This window comes from Myotis myotis, unplaced genomic scaffold (assembly GCF_014108235.1).
Source record: "Myotis myotis isolate mMyoMyo1 unplaced genomic scaffold, mMyoMyo1.p scaffold_m19_p_12, whole genome shotgun sequence".
Taxonomy (NCBI): Eukaryota; Metazoa; Chordata; class Mammalia; order Chiroptera; family Vespertilionidae; genus Myotis; species Myotis myotis.
In genome coordinates this window covers 55,362,950-55,387,643 of record NW_023416316.1, presented here as the reverse complement: position 1 = coordinate 55,387,643, position 24,694 = coordinate 55,362,950, and the positions used below count along the sequence as shown (strand labels likewise).

The window sequence follows — 24,694 nt, the reverse complement described above, 5'->3', positions numbered from 1 at the left end:
CCCCAGCGGGACTCCCACCCTGATCCAGGACACCCTTCAGGGCAAACCAGTCAGCCCCCACCTGTGCACCAGGCCTCTATTCTATATAATAAAAGGGTAATGTGCAAATTGACCCTAACAGCAGAACAACTGGAAATGACTGGTCACTATGACACACACTGACCACCAGGGGGCAGATGCTCAATGCAGGAGATGCCCCCTGGTGGTCAGTGTGCCCCCACATGGGGGAGCTCTGCTCAGCCACAAGCCAGGCTGATGGCTGCCAGCACAGCGGTGGTGACAGGAGCCTCTCCTGCCTCCTCAGCAGCACTAAGGATATCCGACTGCAGCTTAGGCCTGCTCTCTGCTGGCAAGTGGACATCCCCCGAGGGCTGCCAGGCTGCCAGAGAGATGTCTGACTTCCAGCTTGGGCCCGATCCCCCCAGGGAGCAGACTGCAAGAGGGCATAGGCTGGGCTGAGGGATCCCCCCCGCCCCAAGTGCACAAATTTTTGTGCACCGGGCCTCTAGTCCTATCTAATAAAGATGGAATATGCAAATTGACCATCATGCCATCACAAAGATGGCAGTGCTCAGTCCCCTCAGCCTCGCCGGAGTCCCACAGTCCTTTCAACCCACCCAAGGGGGAGGCAGGCACACGGTGCAGCTGGACCCACCCTCAGCCCCCTAGCTGCCTAGGGCCGGCCCGAGGCACAGGCAAGCCTTGAATGTTGGCTGCTCAGCCGCCCAGGGCCACCCAAGGCTCAGATAACCAGGGCTGGCCGAGGCTTGTGCTGCTGGCAGTGGCAGCAGCAGAGGTGTTATGGGAGTGTCACCTTCCCTTGATCACCAGGTTGCCTCCTGCCCCTGAGGGCTCCTGGATTGTGAGAGGGGGCAGGCTGGGCTGAGGGACCCCCCCTACAGTGCATGAATTTTCATGCACTGTGCCTCTAGTCTTTGTATAATAGATAAGGAACAGATTTATTAAATCTTTCTAAAGTCAATGAGGCAAGGTGGTCATATGAATGTTCCCAGATTATAAACTTCATTATGAACAAAGCAGAACAAAACATGAACAGGTAATGTAGTGTTCATTCCATCAAGCTATCCAGTGCCCTGGTTCCTCTCTCTCAGGTGACAGAAGAACTGAGCCCAGGAGATGCTAATAGTATTTTCAGATATGTCTAGCTTCCACACTGCTGAGGTCTGATCAGTTGGATAGCAGTCCCTTCCTGATCGGTGATGTGCTTATTTATCTCATAGCTCGGCTTCGATCAAGAGAGTTGATGGCCCCAGTGATTACTGACACTCACAGAGGCGGTCAGAATTGGACACAGACCCTGTGTAATCCAACAGAAGTGTACTTGTGAAATGTATTTCAGGAAAGGCAAGGTTAAACTCATCAATAAAAAAAAAAAACCTCAATTTAAGAAAAAGGGCCAATTAAAGAGCTCTTAAATATTTAGCAGCTCTAAAGAAAGACCAGGTTCTGGAGTTTGATCCACACCCAAGCCAACTGCGTGTTTTAATCTAGTCAGCCAATGCTCTGTACTGGGCACTAATGTCAAGTGTGTGGGAGACAGAAAAAATAGTGCACTCCTTTGCTGTCCTCTATAGTCCTGGCTCTCCTCCAGCCCTACCCCAACTCGGGCCAGGTTCCTCACACATGTGAGACCTTAGTCACTTTAAGAGCAAACTCATCATCATCACTTCAAGACAAAGAGAAGGCCCAGCTTCTGAACCCAGTGCCTCGATCATTCTGTACAGAAAAGGATTTGAGGAGTGATCTGGCTCCTTTATGTCTCTCAATCATCCCCCCCCCCCCAACATGTCCCAGCGCCCACACTTACCTCCTGACTAAATTGGCTCCAGTATTGGCTCCTTTGGGGCAGAGGGACAACAGGACAGCCTGAAACTGGGCGACTGCCTCTGCTTTGGGGGCCTTCTTGATTTGTATGCTGCATTCGTCTCTCTACTTAGCCTTACCATGTGTCCCAGTCACATCCTATCTCTGGGATTGGAACCACCTGTCCAGACCCCGAGGCAGCCTTCCCTCGGGCATCTAACTAGCCACTTATCGTCATAACCAGCGCCCAGTTGCGAAGCCACAGGCCACCTCTGGGCTCATGCCTGCTCTTCTGGCACCTCCTCATCCTGGCCTGGAGCTCAGAGCAGCCGACTCCCATGTCTCCTCTGACCAAATCATGCCTAATAATTACTAATGACTTCAGACTAGGCACTTTTTAAAATGCATCACATGTTTATTGAATCCTCCCAATAACCATATACATTTGACATTGTCTTCCCATTTTTATAAAGGGAACTTAAGCACAGGGAGATTCAAGTATTTGTCTAAGGCTATCAGCCCCAGACCCCCGGCAGCCCATGCTTAAAGTTCTTTAAGAAAAGTAGCTCCACAGTGATTGGCTAGAACCCTCGTGGCCATAAATCCAAAGCGCTAACTGGTCCCCATCCTACCAACACTTCTCTTCCTTAAGACCTCAGCCTCCTACTGTGATGGGGCGAAAAATGTAGTCCCGGGGCCTGTCCTCGTTTTCCGCTATTAGTCCAGCCCTCTCTCCGCCCCCTGCTTCCTCTGGGGGTCCCGTTGCCACCACTTTTCGTACATGCGGAGCCCTAATGCTCTGCCGCCCCAGGCCTTCAGCTGTTCTCGGGGCTCTGAGTTATTATTGCACATTATCATTAATGGATCAGCCCCCACCCCACCCCAATAAGGTTTCCAAATAGAGGCCTGGCCTGCCAGATCATAAAGGTTAGGCCCACGTATTCCAGAGGGCTGTGTCATATGAGGAATTCTATTAGGAGGCGTTGCATCTGGAGTTTTCTAATGGTGCCTTCAGGCAAAAAAAATTAAAATTAAGCCAACCAAAACCCTCTCGGCCCATCCCACCACCCCCTCACCACCACCACCATTCCACATTCCCCACAGCAAGACTTCTGACTCGGTTAAATACAATTCATTAATAAGCATGGGGAAAATCACCTCAAGGAGTTCACTCCTGAAAATGTAAACTGTTAAACATTTTGTGGTTACAGGCATTCTGAAAATAATCCATGTTCTCTATTGTTTTGTGATTTCTCATAATCAAAGATTTTCTGTACAGGCAGGAAGCGTTTCAGAGGTGGTAAACCTAAGGCCATTTAGCTTTCAGTGTGTTTCTTTATGATAAAGGTGACGTGCTTGAAGGTTTGAAATCTGGAGCTCCCATTTACTTGGGCTTCCTCTACTTCTCCCTACTTTTGTCCCCCCCCAAAAATTTTCAGGAATGTATACAAGCAATTCTTGGTTTCCTTACATGTACAAAAAAAGATTTGTCCAGCTGTTCTCCCCTCCTTTCCTGCTTCCTTCTCTCTCCCTTCCTCCTGCTCTTTCTTCTGCCTCTCCTCCTCTTCCCTTCCTCCCTCCCCCACCTCTCTCTCTCTCTCCCTCCCTTCCCTCCCCTGCACTCCCCTTCCCTCCCTCCCTCCTTCCCTCCCTCCCTCCCTCTCTCTCTCTCTCTCTTATACACACACACCACCCACATACACACACACACACACTGTTCACTGGTATGGGAATGAGGTTCTAGAAAGAACCCACAAAATGAATAGTTTTAAGGTCCCTTATATCCTCAAAGCTGGCTGGTCCAGGACTAGAGATGGGACTCTGGGAGGAGGGGACAGGGAGCCCACTTTGCAGGGCAGTTCCCAACCTGTCTTTGTCTGAAAACTGGGCTCTGGGCCAGCCCCAACCCAATGGATTGCTGCTCTTGGCCTCCAGCCCAGTGATGGATCTGACTGTCATTTGCCTACCCCCAGCGAGGCAGGAGGCAAGCTGAGAAGAGAGATGAGGAGGAGAAACAGAGTTGGTCTGGGGGAAGAGGTGGGCATGGCCATGCTGGAGATAGGACTCAGCTGGGGAGGTGGGGGCCTCCACCAGTTCCGGGGCCCTCTGGCCAGCCCTGCTCCTGTGTTAGCATCCATTAGGAAAGCCAGGGAAAGTAACAACTCCATCAGAAGAATCTGGTAGTCAGGCAGCAGGAGGAGAGGCAGGAAGGCAGTTGCTCCATCACTTCTAACAAAGAGAGGCTGGTCAGCAGCATTCTTCTTTTTAAAAGGGAAGTTCATATCTTCTTCTTCCGGAATAAATTCCATAGTTAAATGCCCCACACAAGTGAGAAATCTTCTTCACACCCAACTTAAATCAAGAGATCAACCCCTGTGTATGAAAATATGTTGCCATAGGCAGGGAAATAAGACTGGTAACATTTAGAAGCTGACAAAAGACCAGCTTCCATGTAGTTTAAAAAAACATAAGGGATAGCTAAACAGCTGCAGGACTGACCTGTTTTCATTGGGATTTTATCCCTTCACAATTTTTATATTTGGCTATTGTTTGTCAACTTATTTATAGAAATTAAATTTATGACAAATCAGAGATACAAAGAATCTGAGAGGTCATCTAGTCCAGTTCCCCTTACCTTACTGATGAGGAAATAGACTCTGAGCGGTCCAGGGACTAGTCCAAGGTCACAGGTAGAAGAGCTGAAGAGAGGACCAAAATCCAGACAAAGCAAGCGCTGACTTGCTCTCTCTATATACCTTCCCTGCTTTTCTCTACTTCTGCCTAATTTAAAAACTTTAAGCAATATATGTATGTATGTATGTATGTATGTATATTCCTTTCCATGACACTAGCTCATACATTCTGTTTGCCTATTATTTATCTGTATGTCTCTCACTAGAATGTAAAAATCATGAAATCATGATACATGCCTCTCTTGTTCTCTGTTAAATTCTTAAGAGCCAGAAAAATGGCTGGGCTATATTAGATCCCCAGCAAGTATTTGTGCGTGATGAATAAATTAGTAGGAGAGGGATAATCACCTCAGGGTTGACATAGTAAAGTCATAAAAAAACACAATCATGTAGTAGATTAAAATGAAGATGAAAATGCCATTAGAAGGCATGTTTTTTAAAATATTTACCTTTATAGTTGAAAATATTACAGATGTCCCTCCCCCCCATTTTTTCCCATTGACCCCTTCACCCCGCACCCAACCCTCCCAGGCCTTCACTACACTGTTGTCTGTGCCCATGGACTATGCATATCCTATATAATAAAAGCCTAATATGCTAAGTGTCTGGTCAACCTGTCATCCACTCAACCAATCAAAGCGTAATATACTAATGATATGCTAAGGCTGCTCAACCACTTGCTATGACGTGCACTGACCACCAGGGTGCAGACAGTCAGCTGGTCAACCAGTCACTATGACGTGCACTGACCACCAGAGGCAGATGCTCCGACCAGTAGGTTAGCTTGCTGCTGGGTTCCGGCAGATCAGGACTGAGCGAGAAAGGCTGGACACGCCCTGGAGCCCTCCCATGGCCCCTCCCCCATTGGCCCCACCCCTGATCAGCCCCCAGCACCTCGATCAGGGGCAGGGCCGGCTGGCCAACCACCCACGGTCCTCCCCCCAACCAGCCCTACCCCAATGGGCTTCCATCGGAGTGGACCGGCCAGACCCCACCCATGCATGAATTTGTGCACTGGGCCTCTAGTATGTATATAAGTTCCCTGGTTAATCTCTCCCCACACCCCCACCTCCATCTTCCCTCTGAGATTCATCAGTCTGTTCCATAGAAGGCATGTTTTGATTTTATCGCTTTTTCCCTTTGAAGTGGGTCATAGGTCATTGGTGCTTGTGGAAGGAATATTAATATATACTAGTATCCCCAGGAAGACAGTGAATGGGCAGAAGAGCCTGGTAATTGTTCAAAAGTCCATTGCAGTTCAGTAGTCAAGAATATTCCAGAGTCTATCCACATGGTGCCTACCATTATCTACTAGAGAACCCCATGGAGATGCTAAAGAAAAGCTGATGTGTTTGCCCCCGGTCATGTCTGCTGTTAGGTGTACAGCCTCCCAGATGTACCTCTCCATGCTTCTCCATTAGTTTCCCACGGGTGGGATTGCTGGGAGCCATTCGTGCTGTTCCCCTGAGGTTTCCAGCGCTGCCTTCTGGGCACAAGGCCCAGTGCCCTTGCAGGTACTTTTGCAGCAGGCCGAGCTAAGTGATCAGTTCTAGCCAGTGAGTTGTGAGAAGAGCCTTTAGTTAGTTGCTGATTCTGGACACTCCCGGGCTCTCTTTATATTTACAAAGCAATGAGCCATGTTCATGATGGCAGTTTCCTTACCCGGGGCTCCTGCTTGAGGCGCCACAGAACAGGCCCTGCAGTGGATGTGAGAATCAGGAGGGGGGAAAGGCTCCCTTACTCTCAGCCACTAAGACGTCAGCATCGCGACGTAGCATAACCTAGCCTGACAGATGCAGTGTGGGAGGCAATGTAGGGGGTGTAATGATTGGGGCGTTTCATAGCACTGAATCCTGTGCAGAGAAAGCTATTTCCTTTTCAGATCTCTTCCATCATTCGGATGAGCAGAGAAGAAGCCCTGATCAGAGGCTGCTATGTCTTTAACAGCCCTCCTGTTACCCCCTTTCCTTTGCACGGAGAGTAGAACTTGGACTCAAGTACGGGCTAGATTTTAATTGTGTTGTTTTGTTTTCAGACTTTATTTTATTGTGCCCTCTCTTTATGGAATGCGATACTGTGGTTTAAAAAAAAAAAAAAAAAAAAACACACAATAAGAGCAGCGGTTCTCAACCTGTGGGTCGCGACCCCTTTAAATACATTCTGCATATCAGATATTTACATTATGATTCATAACAGTAGCAAAATTACAGTTATGAAATAGAAACGAAAATAACTTTATGGTTGGGGGTCACCACAACATGAGGATTGCAACATTAGAAAGGTTGAGAACCACTGATATAGAGTGTTATAAAATTTCCTTCAAAAGTACATTTAAATAAAATAATATAACTAATATTTCACAGTGCTTACTATGTGACAGGCCTCCTTTAAATTTTTGTTCAATCCTCATACAATCCTATGAAGTAGGTCCTATTATCTCCACTTCACAGATGAGAAAACTGAGGCACAGAGGTTAAATAGGCAGCCCAAGTTCCCCCAGTTAATACATAACAAAGCCAAAATTAGAATCCAGAAGGCCTGTTTCCACAATTTATACTCTGTGAGTTGACTAAAACATACTTTCCTTTTTATGCTGTTGGTGTGTGCCCAGAGCAAAAATCATGAAGGTGGCACGCAAATGATGCTACTTTAGGAAACTGCTCATGAGCCAAGAGATGTGGCTGCCCCCTGCCTCAGAGTGATTCTTACCGATTCACCTGTATTCCTGTTCAGGCCAGCGAGTGCTCTGCCCTGGTTCCCACACAGAATCCCTGGGGCTCAGGCCCTCAGCACAATGTTCTTCTATGTGACCGTGGAAGGAAAGCAGATTTGCCAGAGTTTGAAGCAGTGGTTCTCAACCTTCTGGCCCTTTAAATACAGTTCCTCATGTTGTGACCCAACCATAAAATTATTTTCGTTGCTACTTCATAACTGCAATGTTGCTACTGTTATGAATCGTAGTGTAAATATCTGATATGCAGGATGGTCTTAGGCAACCCCTGTGAAAGGGTCGTTCAATGGCCAAAGGGGTTGCGACCCACAGGTTGAGAACCTCTGGTTTAAAGGAAGACAGAAAGGGACCATAGAGAATTAGAGGGGAGGGGATGAGTGGCCATTTGTGTCTGAGGCTTTTAGACTTCCTTCTAGAAGTACTGGAACTGCTGGCTCTCACTCAACAGATGGGTGAGGGTCTTGCCACCCCACTTACAGTGCCAGCTAGCCCCAACTGCTCCCAGATCCTCCTTGTTCAAAAGGCTTAGAGGAGACACCCGATAATAATTCATTGATTAGAAATATATTTTCTGTAACTTTTCTATTAAGCCATTCAATCCTGGGAATAACTTTAACAGACTAATTTTTAGAACAAGGAAATGTATTAAAAATTTCCCCTTGGAACGTATTCAGTGTGGAATGCTCCAGTTTCTTTGTGTGGTGGGTTGCTAATGTTACTGGAAGGTTTTCTTCTTGTGGCTTTAAGACCTACATATTTTTTTGGGGGGGAGGGTAGCTTTAGCTATCAGTGGGTTTGAAAAGGGGCCTGTCCTCAGTTCAGGCTACCTTACTCTGACTTCTTCTAATAGGAGAAACAAGCTTTCTCATTCTCCCCAGTCCTCAGGCCATTTTGTTCTTGCCATGTTTTTTTATGGCCCCGCTGCCTGAGACGTGGAAATAAGGCTAGTGGTGGAGAAACCACAAAAGAGGCTCAGAGTCATATGTCACTCCGTGCGGCATACTTGGTGGTGGCGGTTGGGGGGTGGGAAATCTGTATTCATCATTGGTTAAAAGTAGGAAGCGTGAGTCAACAGACTCGTTCCTCTTGGTCTTATTACTTCGATTGCCATTTCCTGGATAGTAATTCTTGCGAATCCGACCTCATACAGTGTCACCAGTCAGCCAAGAAGACCACGTCGGTTTCATGTTCAGCCACTTTGTTGTCGTTCCTCTAAATAATGAGAGCTTTCTGAACCGGTGATCCTCTTTCCCAATATTAAGAAAATGTACATAGTTAGGCAATAGATGGCAGTGTTTCCACAAATTATAATATTGCCATAGCCCTTCAGGGAAGCCAAGTGCTCAGCTGTCCTGTGGCTCGCCGTGATCGTATAGTGGTTAGTACTCTGCGTTGTGGCCGCAGCAACCTCGGTTCGAATCCGAGTCACGGCAGGAGGGGAGGAGGCTTTTGGAAGAGAACAAACGGCAGCATTTTGCAGCGAGACATTAAATAATGAAAATCCATAAAAGAGAAGCCGCTGCAAATATTTTAGATGTTAGAGAGATGACATACCCAGAGTGGCCCTATTTATGCGCTAATCCGGTGGCCAGCGTGTTGTGTGGGGGTTTTTTATTTGCGTGGATGGATAATATGATAAAACTGGAGTGCAGTGGGCATGTAATTATTATTAATTACAGCTACTTACGCCCTGCTTTGAGCGACTCGTCAGGTCTGCTTGCTTTTGAGCCCTGCCAGGGCGGTACAGTAATAACAACCCTGAATTATTTGGAAAGATGTCAGCAGTCCGTGTGGAAATCCTGTTTAACCAGGCATGAATTGTTGTTAGGAGGGTTTTTTTCCAGGATGACAGAGAGAAAATGAACTGTCCCTTATCAGTAATTGCAGGAAACATTTTGTTTCTATGATATGAACTGGCTGTAATTTCACTTTCCTGCATCATTGGATAATGTAAGAAGCCAGTTGTTGCTCAAAACGAAATTCTCTGAAGTGGGCATTTGGGTCTGATAAAGGGCATATTCTAAGTAGACAATGGGGCTCGGGCAATAAATTATGTCCATATATGGTGAAACTCTTAAAATGACATTTTCCAAAAGACTGGGGTTCGTATTATAAATGGCTAAATGTTGAATTAATGTGAGTAACATGGCTTTAATGGGCCTTTCTCCAGGACTTAGAAACATGAACAATATAGCCTGAAAATGTAAAATATAAGTGTGTTATAATGAGGTTTACTGCTCTGAAATTATTGCCCGCCATGTTCAATAAAGGATCACGAGAATTTCCATTTTAATGCCGCTTGTCCCTGTTTCATGGATGGCCTAGCAAAAACTTTTGTTTGTTATTTATGGAATACTAAAAACAATTTTAAATAAAAATATATGTGCAGAGGGTAGACACAGAATCTACTAAGTTCCTGCAGTGTCAGTGAATTCCTAGAAACAGTATTCTAGAAAAACTGAAATATAGATTGCCCACCTCGTCCAAAAAACAAAACAGTTTCTGTTTGCCTATGGCCCTAAAAGATCAGCCTCAGGATATCACAAAGTGAAAAGGACATATTTCTTGTCTTCTCCAAGACTGACTTTCAAGACCATTTTTTACTCTGAGTCTCTTCTTTGCTTGGCTTATTCCCTCATCCCTCCCTGCCACAGTCCTCCCCCCCCCCCCCCCCCCCCCCGAATTCTGCCTCCCCTTATGCAAAGGGCCTATTGTGGACTTTGCCTCAAGACTGCAAGGCCTTTTTATCTGGCTGGTGCTAATAGTACTTCTAAGAAGACCACTGAATTGCAGTTGTTCTTTACTGAAAATCAGCTTACAGAATAAGCCCACCCAAGGTTATTTTTATTTTATTAGGAGACTTAAAATGCAAAGAATTGATCATTTGAGGAAGAAAATCATGTCAGTCAGAACTTAGTGTTTGCAAGTGACAGAAATATAACATGTCCTGAGTTAGAGACATGTACCCAGACATGTGTTCAAGGGGGCTTCAGAAATAATTGGTGTGGCTCAGTTGGTTAAGCATCTTCTCATGTACCAAGAGCTCGCTGGTTAGATTCCAGGTCAGGGCATATGTTCAGGTTGCTGGCTTGGTCCCTGGTGGGAGGGGTATGGGAGGCAGCTGATCGATGATTGATGTTTTTCTCTCTCTTTCCTTCTCCCTTCCTCTCTCTCTCTCTCTCTCTCAAAAAAACAAAACACCAAATCAATGAAGACATATAAAAAGAATTGGAACTAGGTTATTAAAGATGACCAGGTCACACTCTATATCTCATCCCCCATTTCTTTCCGAAAGTTACCTTTCTTCTCTCAAACTAACTTTTATGTGACAGAAAACATGGCAGCCAGAACGGATTCCTGCTCTTTATATCTTAGCTGTTGCTGTGTCCTGCAGGAGAGCCCCTTAGGAAGATGTCAGAATATGATAATTAATTTGGACACAGCCTGGAGCTTAGGGACAGAGCAACTGCTTGAACAAAGGGAGCTCTTCATCTTCTCTTTCCTCTGTCTTTGCCAAAGGGGTTCTTCTTGCCCTGGATGACTGCACTCCCAGCGTGGCCGGGAGAGAGTGAAAACTCATCTGACTTTGCTCACAAAGACCCACTTGAACTTGGGCAAGTTATCTAAGCTCTCAGAGAAAACAGGAGGAGAGAGTTAAAGCAAAAAATAAAAGAATAATATGCAAGTAAACAAAGAACACCTAATCTAGAGGCACATAATGGAAATACAACACTGGCATCTAGCAGAGATGCAACAAATAATATTTATTCCCATTATTCCATAGTGCCTGCATAGTGTCCTCATCCTCCACCCAGCCTCCATTGGTAGAGGCACTAGAGTAAGATTTCTATTAGGAAAAGGGTTCCTCGCCATGGGTTCCAGAAGTTAAAGATGTGGTAGAGTAGACTCTACACCAGGGAGAGCACAAGTCAGAACTCACTGAATGACCAAGTCCTTACCCAGGTTTGCTATCCTGGTTTACTCCCCCTTCACGTGGTTACCGTGACCAAGAGTCATATAAATCAAAGGTTGTTTTCATTGACTGAAAGTTTGTTGACACTGGATGTCCTATCTGTCTTCTTGCTGATGTTAAAATATATTGATTTTTTTGTTCTAAAACCAACTCTGTATCAAGTTGGTGTTCAGAAGTGTTAGAACATTTATCAGAAGAAATGAATTTTAATTACATTAAGTTCGAGATCATTTCTGCTGTTAACCTTTTAGAAAGCATTTCACAACCATCTCAACAGACTCCACTGCGTCCATTCAGATCGTCTACATGTTATACCAAAGCCAATACATGCTGGTGGAAAATCAGAGTGACTCTGCTATAATCTTTCAAAAACTGCCTCTCTAAAATGTCAGGTATAAAGCATTTCAGGGCAAAGGTGAGCCATTCACAAACCAGATTCCCTGACAGCTTTTTAACATTAATGCTGAAATGTTAGAATACGAACTGGATCCTTATTTTGATCACATGGCTTTGACAGCTATACTTGTCATTAGTCAATGGCATTGTTATCCCCTACATTTGTTCATGCAAATAGTGAAATCATTTGCTCATTGACAAATCAGTAGCCTGCTTTTCCTTTTTCTTTTTTGGGGGAAGTCAACTTAAAGAGCAAGCGAAGTCTTAATTCTCTGTATAACCTATTACCTATGTCCCTCAGGTTGGTATTGCCGCAGTGGTCTATTAGTGTTTGCTCAAGCAAAAAAAAAACTTCACCTATGTGACTGTAATTGAGTAGCTGCATTAACAATTCAGAAGTATACATGCTTGCTTTATAAGCTTATGGCTTTAGCGGAATGCTTCTTTCTTGCTCTCTTCAATATAGTAGAACAGAGTAATCTCCTGCATTAACCTGTTGAACTGAAGAGTTCATATTCAAGTATTTTTATATCTATATTTCAGTGAGTTTTCATAAATAAAAGAAATTAACATTTATTTTTCTGACCAGGTCATAAACTAAGCAGCCTAAAGTAAATTAATAATGAGTACTTTATTTCTTAAAAATCAACATCTATCCATCCCCTAATGATAAAGATTGTAGTTTATGTTTGTTTTCTTTGTGCAATAAAAATATACTAATGCGTAGAAAGGATGTGTTAGTACTGAATCTGAATGGATGGAGCTCCCTCTCAGGGAGTAATGCTGGGAAAAAGGGATGGGTGGCGTGTTGCTACAGGCCGCCTTGTCCAGCTCATTGGAGTAGCAGTGTCCCCAGGAGTGGCAGCTGGTGGTGACTTTGCAGAAAGAGCACTTATCCACTGACAGCTGCTGCAGCGTCATTCGCAGGATCTAAGCATTGAGAGATGATGTGTAGGCTGTTTCTTCTCTCTGTAGCTCAGCCAACAGCAGCATGAGACACTATGGCCCTACCTATTCCAAGGTACTGTTACCTACCTAACTCAGTCACGCCACCCTGAAAGGCTGAAGATCGGTGGCAAGGCCTGGAAACGCAGGCCTTCCAAAGAGGTAACTGGCAGAGGGAAATTCCCACAAAAGCTGAACCAGAGAGAAAGGTTTCCCTAACAGCCCGGATTCAAATTCCAACTCTGCCGCTTCTGACAGCTTGACTTTGGACTTGACCTCTTTGTGCTTTGGGTCATTAGCCGAACAGGGAGGACATGAGGGTTAGATAAGGTGATGTATAGCTAGTGAGTCCCGATGACCGTGGCGGTGCTCCCCTCCCTTCTGTCTTTTCCCAGAAGCATGATCTTTGCTCTCTGTTATCTGTGTGGACTTCCCAGCATCCGAAAGTCAACCAAAGGGGAAAAACACACAACATGCTTTGGAGTCAGCCTCTGGTCGGCAGCAGCTTTAACGCACTGTGTCTTCCCTAAGCGCTGCCATTTCGGGTCATGTTGCCCCCAGAAAGGGGACTCTATTTTCCAGCTTGTTTGATAATGAGCAGAGAGCTAGGCAGGGAGGTCACTGTCAAATGGACTGAAGAGAAACATAAATTGCCACTAGATGGCACTGCTTGTTATTGTTCGTCAAAGACAAGGAACTTTTTTTTTTTCTTTCTCTGTTTTTTTTTTTTTTTTCCTCTCCACGGGTTTCTGGCCCAGGATACCAGCAACTGGGATCCTCATCATCCCCGACTCTTCCGTTCTCTGAAGGGAGGTTCTGCATTCACCATGTTATCACCTACAAGCTGGGGCATTACCGCAATAGAGGTCTTTATTCAGAGGTGACTTTAAAAGAATATATTGTATCTGGATGCCAACGTTCAAAGGCTCCAAAGCAGAAAATTTTATTTCTAAAGGAAGTATGATGAATGAAGCCACGTAAATCTCTGTAGATGTATGCAGAGGCTGGAGTCCTTTCAGAAATCACAGCATACAAATCAAAGGAGCGGGTTTTTCTACATCCTCTTTCGCTTTCTCTTATTCTCATTTCCACACCATCTCATCATTTTCTTCCTTTCTTCTCTTTCACAGTTTCTTGAATACGTTTATCCCAATGTCCAAAACAGGAGGACAATTGATCAGAAATCCTAATTACGGCTGGTTCAAGCTCCAACCAACTATGGCCATTTCTATTCATTCTTTTCCCAAGTGATCTGAAGACAGGGCTGGGCTGTTGCAATGAACTCACACACCTCACAGACTGCTTATAAAACCTGAGCAAATTCTGAAACTCCACACAGTGCAGTATCAGTTAAGAGCCTTACTTAAAGAAAGCCGAATTTTTCCTGGCCAGGTTTGGCTCAGTGATTAGAGTGTCGGCCCTCGGACTAAAGGGTCATGGGTTAGATTTTGTTCAAGGGCACATACCATAGTTGCAGGTTCAATCCTTGCCCAGTTGGGGCATGTGCAGGAGGCAACCAATCTATATGTCTCTCTCACATTGATGTTTCTCTCTCTGTCTATTCTTTCTAAAAGTCAATGCCCCCCAAGAAAATTATCCTTGGGTGAAGATGAACAAAAAAATAAAGCCAAATTTAAAAATCATGTAGGTCTCTACTGAAGGTGTTCTAGAAGAGGTGGTGCGGGGATTTTAGAGACTGCCTTACATAAAACTATATCCAAAAATCTGCTTCAGACATATCTGTCTCCTTCAAATTTCCCACTTATACCAGCTTCTAACTGGGCCCCCTACTCGCCTCCAGGTTCTCCAACTGTCCACCCTTCTCTTCGTCTACATCCTGTTCACAGGCTTTGTCCCATCCATAAACATGGGCCCTCTACTCTCTGTCATGCTGGGCGCCCCCTCTACCCCTGACAGTGGTCTCCTCCAATACCATGTTGTCTAGTGTCTTGAGTGTAGTCTGGTGATTAAGCATGTGAGCTCTTAAGCCAGATTCCTGTGTTAAATTCCAGCTCCACTGATTACTTGCTAGGTGACCTGGGCAAGTTACTAAGCGTCTCTGGGCCTCAGTTTATTCCTATACAAAATGTGGGTGATAATGGTATCTACCCCAAAGGGTTGCTGTGAGTACTGCGTGAGCTGGTCTAGGTAAAGCTCTCTGGTTCAGAGAAAGTACTATATAACTATTCACTGTGACTACTGTTATTACTGTAATTGCTATCATTATCACTATTATCACATGCCAGGTGTAATGGTAGGGAAAGAGAACCCTCGTATATAAAATAGACAACAGCTTTGTCTTCATGGAGTTTTCGGGCTCATGGAAGAAACAGAAGGCAGCTGGCACCTGCAATTCAGCGTGGGAAGAGGCTGAAAAGGGAAGCCACAGGTATGGTAAGGGTACACACAGATCTTTAGCCCCTAGTGGGCAGTCTAGAGAAAGCCTCCCTTTGGCACTGAGACCCCAAAGGGACTGAGGAGTAGTCAGCACAGAGATGCACTCATCTCTCATGGCTTTTGTGGGAAGGACGCAGCAGAAGGGAGGGAGCCTTGTTCCCCTTTCCTCTGTGTCTCAGCCTGGCTCCAGTGCAGTGAGGCCTGAAGGAAACACAGCACCATGTTGCAACTTGAGGGTTTTACATCTTCAGGAGCTGTAAGAGGCTCCCACGACAAGGCGCATATCAGAGAAAACAGGTACAAATGTATTTCCTTCTGATTGTCCTCCTGGGCACTCCCTGAAATACCCAGCCATCCCTTCAGCTGGAGGGAGGGTGAAGGAGAGGGCAGACGTTCCATGACATCTGGTAGCTTGATGAACCAGCTGGGACAGAAAATACAGAGATCTGTCCTCATTGGGAACGTTTTTCTTTTTCCTGCTTGTAAGGCATAAAAGACCCAGCTTTATCCGTTAGCAAACATATACTAAATGCTCGCACTACAAAATATGGAGATGCAATCAGGAAGACAAAGAAAGTTATCATGAGCTTACAATCTAAAGGAAAAAATAAACAAGCATAAATTCAGTTATAATCCAGCAAAATGTGTCATTATAAAGTCTCAGGAGAACACAGAACTGGGTAGAGAAACTATAAAGACACACCAACTTAGATCTGGTCCATGAAGATTACAGTAGCAAAAGGGAGTAGGGATGCAGAATGAAGCTGGGAACAGGAAAGTCATTTAGAGATTAGCAAGATTATCAAACTACGAGTAGAAGATCTTTTTTTCTTTAAGCCAGAAATTGTCATCCTATATAATAAAAGGCTAATATGCAAATCGACCGAACGGCGGAATGATGGGTAGCTATGGTGCACACTGACCACCAGGGGGCAGATGCTCAATGCAGAAGATGCCCCCTGGTGGTCAGTGCGCTCCCACAGGGGGAGCGCCGCTCAGCCACAAGCTGGGCTGACAGCTGGCGAACGCAGCAGCGGTGGTGGGAGCCTCTCCTGTGGGCCTAAGCTGTCAGTCGGACATCCCCTGAGGGCTCCTGGACTGCTAAAGTGTGCAGCTGGGCTGAGGGACCCTCCCCCCGGCCAGTGCACCAATGTCATGCACAGAGGCCTCTAGTCTAAATATAAGACTCTTGCCCTGGCCAGTGGCTCAGTTGTTGGAGTGTCATCCTGTACACCAAAAAAGAGTTTGAGGGTTCAATGCTCAGTCAGGGTATATACCTAGTGCAGGTTTGAACCCTGGTCTGGGCATGTAGGGAAGACAACCTATCGATGTTTCTCTCACTTCGATGTCTCTCTCTCTCTCTCTCTCTCTCTCTCTCTCTCTCTTTCTCTAAAAATTAATAAAAACATATCCTCCAATGAGGATTAAAAGAAAATCTTAAGACTCTCCCTGAGTCACAATTAAGGAGGAGCTGAGAACACTCACAGACAGGATCACTTCCTCATTCTTCCAGATAGTATCACCTCCATTTCCCCAGGGAAGAAAGGCAAAGGGAAAAGAAAGGGGGCGGGTGAAAACTGATGGGAGCGATAAAGAAAAGAAAGGACTTGTACCTATAAAGAAAGATGGCCTCCACCAAATTCTCCAAGAAGTCTCATTTTACTTTCTTTAACCAAAACGAAGCCACAGGTGATGCAAAGGCTGAGCATCTTTCTAAATGAATGAAATTAGACCTCCGCAGTGAAGTAGCTCATGGTCCAGTAAGACAGCCTGCCAGGTAAACCAATATTCTAGTCCCACACAATACGCTTTTGATTAACTATGCCAATCCTACCATTTGAAGTAAAACAAATGCCTGGGGATTAGGTTGCCTCGGGGAAGCTTTATGAATATCAAAAAAGGATGTAGCAATGTCTGAAATTTCAATCACACTGAGATTCAGATGCACAGAGAAAATATAATCTCTTTATATTGTTTATGTTCAACCCAGTTTTTCTTACAAGCCCCACCTTATGGATGGACAGGCAAAACATCACTAAATGCCCAATTCAGTTTAGATTTTAGTCCAATCCCAAAGTGTAAATATCCCCTGTAAGTAAAACTCAGTTTTTTGAATAGTCGTTTAGTATTAATTATTTCTACCCTCTTTCCCCAAATTCTCTACAAGAGGGACTCAGGTGTGCACTCAGGCAGGCAGCAGGGCTCGCGTGACTTTGTTGGGGCAGAGTGAGGGGTCGTAGACCACAGAGTGCCCCTGTATGTCCTCTCTTCCTGCTGGTACAAATACTGAAGGCAGTGCTGGCGACCCTGGCTTTGGCTTCTCTCACCCTGGTCAGGGCCAGTGGCCCTTCCTGGCTGACTCAGCCTCATCCTGGCTCTCTGAGATGCTAAGGATCCCCATAAGCTCTGCCACATGACTGATCTGGCCACTGACTCCCAATCCATCTGCCTTCTGAGTGCTATATGGGTGTAGGTGTCATCATGCCACATAGAAACATAGGGTGGAGCAGTAAAACAAATTCTAATCACTCCGTCTGTCCACACTACAGGCTAACCCGCAGATCTCCTAGGTAGGGCCTAGAGGGTTTGAGCACTCCTTATCTACCCAATTTTCCTCCTCCTGCTCTGGCCAAAGGCTCATGAAAAATAAAGGAAAAATGGGGACAGATCTGATGAATTCCACCTCCACGTTCTCTCTCCCTCATTGTCATCCCCATGCTGCTGGCACGGGACACAGCGGGCTTCCCTTCACAACTTCTCCCCACCTACACATTCCTTATATAAATTCTATCCATGCCCTAACTGGTTTGGCTCAGTGGATAGAGCGTCGGCCTATGGACTCAAGGGTCCCAGGTTCGATTCCGGTCAAGGGCATGTACCTTGGTTGGGGGCACATCCCCAGTGGGGAGTGTGCAGAGGCAGCTGATCGATGTTTCTCTCTATCCCTCTCCCTTCCTCTCTGTAAAAAATCAATAAAATATATTTTTTTAAAAAAATTCTATCCAGATCCCCAAACTTAACTCCCATTGATGTCAACTTAGAGCTGAAGAAATTTTAAAAACCCTTTTCTTCTCCTACTGCCTATCTCATGCTTGTTATTTCGCTCAAGATGTCAAGGACCCACCCTGGGAGCTCTGCTTCTGAGTCAACAAGCCCCGTGGCTCAGGTCTCTGAGATGCAGCAAAGCAACGACTCAATAAGGAAATTAAATTTATGTCTTTAATATCTACAATGAGCATGTCAGTTTTAAGGTGATAGAACTGTATTTCCTTGTCTTCTAATTGGGTAGTCCAAGGAATGTTGCTTTGCCGGTTGCCTCTGGGTAAACTGTGGCAAGAGTTTCAAGATCAAATAAGTTTAGGGAATGCCGAGTTAAACAGCGTTCAATAGGTTTATTTACTGTGAAACCATCGGAGCCTGTGATATCCTAATATGTTCTGTGAATCCTCTTCTGCTGTTTCCCAATCTCATTTGCCCATAGAACACTTTCTAAACATATTCTGGGAACAGCATTCTACGGAATACGGGGATGAACGAGGCTGAAAATACTTTGTCTCCAGAACCAGCATATACCTCCACGCCGCCATCTCACCTTCACGGAGTGAACGAAGCCAAGTGTTCAAGCAAAAGTGTTTCTATATCTGATTTGCTTCCTAACTGGGCCCTTTCTTTACTCCCTCAGACCCTGTGCTTATTTTTTTTTTCCTTATTTTTATTTGGGGTCGGGGGGAACACAGCTGTGACATCAGTGTCATGAGCATAGAGTACCTGGGAGTTAGTCAGTTGGAGACACTAGAAGTTAAAAGTGTTTACCACAAAGTAAGCAAGCCAGCGTAACCCCCTATGACACTGACGGATAAAAGGGCCTATTTCCCAGGCTGCTCTGGGAATTGTCCAGAGGAGATGCGTGCCTGCCCGAGTTGTCCTCGTGAAGGATGGGAAATGGATGGTGGCTCATGGTGAAGGAATGCGAAATAAAGATCTTATGACTTTCAATATAAAAATACACATGGTGTAAGATCACTGCACCGCTCCCCACCATCAGCAAGAATGCAAATGTTGCCTGCATGGCCTGACCAACAGAAGCAGAACCTGAGTAGACAGAAAATCGGGATCAATAGGAAAGTTCTGGCAAAAAAGTTTTGTAGGGAACATAATGATCTTAAAATAGGTTCCCTAAAAGGGGCATTGCCTAGGAAAAATAATTGAATCCCAAGGGATATAGATGAGTTTCTAGGGAGGACAATGATGGATGAGAGGAAATGGCAGGAGAAAACCGTGGACGGCCAGGATAATGGGCCCAGTGACCCTTTTACCTTCCTCCAGCTTTTCTTCTGTCCCTGTGTAAACAGAGAAGAGGCCCGACTCGACATATAAAGTAAAAGCAGGAGAAAAATTGATATTTCATGTGCAGCCACATGTGGGCTGAAAGTATAACTCATAAAAAAAATCAGTCCCATTGTACACATGTTCATGCAAGAGGGATTGATTTACACGAGAAGCTTTAGCATGAGCAAATACCCCGGCACAGAGGGAAAGAGCAGGGAATTTCAGGGTTCCAGAAGAGTCGCTGTTCCCGGCCACTCTGTACTTTCATGTGGAGGAGCAATAAAGCCTCCTTAAGAATGAATTAGGAGAATACTCTTTGCCCCTAACCCCATTGCCACGCCAGACCCCTCAGATGTCCTCAAAACAAAGCATAATGTATGCATTATTTTCTAAGTCAATCAATCACAAGTACTGATAGTGGTAGCACTCTTTGAATTAAATTGTAATATTGTCATTGGCCTGTGGGCATACATGTTCCTCAGGAAGGAGTCAATAGAGATAAGAATGGTAATTTGAACTGTCATGAATCGATATGGCTCTAAAATAGAATAAAGTAGAATAAAATAAAATAAAATAAAATAAAATAAAATAAAATAAAATAAAATAAAATAAAATAAAATAAAATAAAATAAAATAAAATCTACCCATAGCAAGACTACTGTTCTTGAGAATTCAGAACTGAAAACGCCTGATCTTCTTCCAGAGCAGGCTGGGAGACTGTGAGCATCATTGTTTCATGTGTTCGACATCCTCTCTATCCTTCTTCTTGCCTCCTACTTCCCCCACAACACAGGGTTATGGCTGCTGGGGCTGGGAAACAGTACTCTCCAGCCCCCTCAGCCACAGAGGTGGTCACCGGACTCAGGTTGGGCCAATGTGGTCACCAGACTCAGGTTGGGCCAAGGTGGGACCATATACTTCTAGCCAAAGTGATTTGTCTGAGGTATGGACACATGCCGATGTTGAGTCCATTGGAATTTTTCCGTGGAATGTCTGGAAATGAAGAGGAGGGAATACTGTCTCTGGGCCTGCCTTTCCAAGGTTTGCTTTTATGAACCTATTGGCCTATAAGCCTTATTGCCTTCTTAAATTTAAAGTAGTTCAAGCTGATGTTCGTCATGTATGATTGAAAGGCCTCCAAGTAATACAAGGACCTTGGCAGAATGAGAAATACCCTTCCTTTCTCTTTCTTCCTTTATAAGAATGTTTATAGAAGGCACACTATGTGCCAGACCAGAAATAGGGTGGTGAGCAAACATCGGCATTACCGACATTCTCATTCAATGAGATTATGGTCTCCTGGGAAGAGCAAGCAACGAATGATTGCTAAAAATTAATGAATTTCAAGTTTTCAGTGTTCTATAAGGAAAGGTAGCCAATAACCCAACCCGAGACCTTGCATCTGAAAGAGGCAACAAAGTGCCCACAAGGAAGTGATGGTTAGGCTGACCTGAAGATGGTCAGAGTTTAGCCTCATCTTCAGAGCCAAAGTCTCCTTTGCCATTTTAACCCTGCATAGCATAATGGTTACCTGTTTAAAAATGTTTTTGCTTTTTGTTTTTTATTAACTGAGATGACAGCAGCCTGTTTATTTGATAGTACTAGTGGGGATATGAATTTTTCTGTACTTTGCATACTTCCTGTAATATGATTAAGTACCAAGTACATGATAATAGAAATATTTGATCTGAGTAGAATGAAATACAAATAGTTCTCAATTTAAAAAAAAATTCTGATTCTCATCTTTGGAGTCTTACATAGCAATAAAAATTCTGATATATTTATAGATTTTTACTCAATCAGCTATCATGAAAATATAGAAACACTGAGCATGGTTTGGTACAAAAAATATGTACTTTTGTTGAAAATGAACTCTAAAAGTATATTCAGATGAATCTAGGCTGCTAGGCACATTAGCACCAGGTCAATCCTAGTGTAGCATCCTTTGCTTTGTTGAAATATTTCCAGTTATGATGGATTCACTGTCCATTGGTTCATAGCAGGTAATTTACATTTGTCAACTCTCATTTGTATGCAGGTATGATAACTGATATTGAAAGCCCATCTTCTTATCTTCCTCAGTGGAAGAGCTAATCTGATTTGCCATCTTATACTATATGCTGTGCATTGAGGAGTTGGATTTAGTATCTTAAATTCCAGGTAGTGTTTGAATGAGTTATGTTCATGTGTTTACATTTTCTCTCCTGAAAGAATGTCTACACTCTTTGAAATCAGGGACTAGGGCTTTGATGCCTCTTCAGCCTTTCTCTATCATGCCTACAGCATCTCATCCAATATCTAATATTGTAAATTATCTAACAAATATTTATTGAACTTGTAACATGTACCAGATGCTATTCTAGGTTTGAGAAATTGAAAAATAAATGTTCTTTTAATTAAAGTGATTGTTCTTTATCTTCTCTAACACTTGATAAAAACTGTCATCTAGAAAAAAAAGGAGGAAGGAAGGAAGGAAGGAAGGAAGGAAGGAAGGAAGGAAGAAGGAAAGGAAGAAAGGAGGAAGAGAGGAAGGGAGGGAAGGATGGAGAAAGGAAGAGAAGGAGGGAGGAAGGAAAGGGAGGACAGGGCCTGTGTCTCTATATTTATGAATGCTACAATTACTTCATATGCTACTAAATTTTTTTGCATAAGACCCAGAGTTTTAAAAATATGTGATCGGATTCAGCAACAAAACAGTTGAAGGCAAGATATCAGTGCAATTTACTTGTAATTAATTTAAGATTAACTTAAAAGTGAAAAACAATTGGCTTACTCTCGGTGGTGCTACTGTGGAACTGTCATCTGAAAGCTTATATAATTAGTGGAAGCATGCTAATTGAATTATGGCAATTAAGTCAGCCTTGAGACAAGAGGGTCCCTTCTGAGTGATGAGGTTGCAGTGATTCTGTAACCCATTCTTCCTCTGTTGAAAAGTTTCAGGACTGTGTCTCATCCTGCCCTTCAGTACTTTAGCTACCATGGCAGCATAGCAAAATCTTGATTTCTCATGTGTTAATTAGTATCTATTAGTACTTTGTGGGTTTTCTGAGCCCTTGGATTTTTACCTCCTTTCCACAGGGTTACCAGGTTGTCCACATTGATGGGTAGACTGGAGCCATGAAGAGGTCATGCAACTTACAACTGTTATTTCTATGACCAAATGTCTTCACCAGTAAAAGATAAGATGTGTGTGGGAGGAAATGAAAATATTTGGGGAATTGGTGTACGGAGGGTGATTATCTTCTCAGCGCTCTCTTTAATAATGTCACTGTTGATTAAAGCGTTGAGAAAACACTGAAGTGGGAGTTTGCATGAGTTTGGGGCAGTTTGGGGACTATAACTGTCCATGTTAACCCCTTTTTATAGATGCTGCTGAATGAACTAGCCACATCCCTAGCCTGATATTAATAAACGGAGTAGCCTTGGGAAATTCCTTCCCTCTCTCCAGGACTACATTCACTCTATAAAATGAGATCACCATGGTTCCTTCTAACTGCAAAATTCTCCAGTTTTTCGTCTATTCACAAAGCCAGAGCCATGTTTTCTAGCTTTCGAATCTGGGTTGTCAGCCTCCTATGTCCTGGGGTGAGAAGCTGCTTGGGCCGGATGTCTGCCAGCCAAACAGAGGGACAGGGGGTGCAGCTCATGCCCCTGAGGACTGCCAGGAGTGAAGGCCTGGCTGGATTGCTCCAGAAAAAAAGGGAAGCTAACAGAGAAGAAGGGATGGGAGCACCACACTGAAATGGCTGGAAACAGCAGTCCCGGGGGCCGTGAGCAGGGCCAGCCACAGCACACGCAGGGCGTGGTCCGTGCAAGATGCAAACGTGAGGCCCCGCGTTCAGACACGAAGGGTTGCAAAATGGCAACAGCCGAGCTTGAAACCAAACACAGGGTCTTCTGCATGTCAGCCCTGCCTGTGGGCCTGGCTGGGAGGGATTAAGCCTGTTTCCCAGGGGTTGAAATCACAGTCCCCTCCCCTCCCTGGGCCCCCAAATCTGCTGGGCTCCCTTCAAGCCCGCCTTTCATTCCGGGCTACGTTTCTTTCTTCCTTGCCCCCCCCCCCCTTTTTTTTAACAGTGCTGCTAGCTGTATAAATATTTTACAGTTCCCCTATGAAAAGTTTCCAAGGGGCCCCTGTTAAGGAAAAAATCTTTGAAAGGATTTTTCCATAGCAATTAAAACCTTTCAAAGCACCGAGAGCTCCCCAGTCTCACTTTGGTGCAACAAACCTCTATTTTTTTTTTTTTTTTTGCCCGGTTTGGATGGCTCTGGGTCTGAACATAAGCCAGCCTCTTTGTTTGGTGACTTTGTGGGTTGCCGATAGACATTTGGAATTTAAATTCATTAGCTACATGGCAGGGCTGTGGATGGAACCGGCGGAGGGTTTAGGAATGCCGTGATCAGAAACTCTAACCCCGATTTCCTGTATCTCATTTACGGCGGTAAAATGACTATAAATCAGCCTCAAGTTCCTTTTGGCTCCCCAGATGAAGTCCAATGTACACTCTGACTTATGCATATACCATTTTTAGTTAACGCACCAATAAAAATAATTGTGCAAGCCTAAATTTGGAAGTGTTCCCAGCGTTTATGACAAAACTTAATAAAGCCAAATGCATTGAATGTAATCTGGGAGTTTTATTGAAATGAAATTAGTCCATCATGTAAGCCCCACATTTTCCTCAGATTTCTTGGACTTCATCTGAGAGCTCTTCTGGGGACCCTAATAGGGTCCTGCAAACATTCAAGAACGGCTTGTGGAGACCCAGCGTTCAGACCACAGCTCTGCAGTGGATAGGACGGCACACCCTGAGTTTCAGTGCAGCAAACCACACACACTTCTCCACGCATGTCCCTCTTCCCTTCACCCCAGGGCCTGAGCAGCACATATATTGTTGGGGTTTTACTCAGAGCCTGGGACTCCTGGAGAGACGGGGCTGGGGTTCACTTGTAATTCTAGTAACCGTGGTGTGTGCCAGAGACGTATTATGTAATTTCCCTGGGGGGCCGGCATGGCAGCAGCCATTGCATTTGTCCATACAGTTTGATTGCTTGACCGTATTTACGGATGGAAGCCTGGGGGCTGAGGGATGCTTTTATGGCTGCTCCGAGGAGGAGGCAATATTTGTGCATTTAAAATTTAGGGTCAGGAGTGGTGGTGTAGGGATAAGAACATTTGAATGAAGGAATTCAAGTTCTGATATGGAGTGTATTTCGTTGACTGCAGTTTGCCAACTTTAGTAGGTACATAAAATTTTCCCTGGGGTGTTTGTTTAAACAGCAAGAGATTTTTGTCCATCATATCCATAGTTGGACCTAGGAATCTGTTTGTTAAACAATGCCCCAGGTGATTTGACACAGGTTGTTAAGGATGACCTTTTAAAAAACAATGCTATCAGGTTGGTC

At 44.5% G+C, this 24,694-nt stretch overlaps 1 non-coding gene across 1 annotated transcript; it reads left to right on the top strand.

Annotated features, from left to right (window-relative positions):
• Window positions 1–8,609: 8,609 nt before the first annotated feature.
• On the top strand, window positions 8,610–8,681 carry TRNAH-GUG. The gene has a single exon. It is a non-coding gene; the product is annotated as a tRNA-His (tRNA).
• The last annotated feature ends 16,013 nt before the right edge of the window (window positions 8,682–24,694 follow it).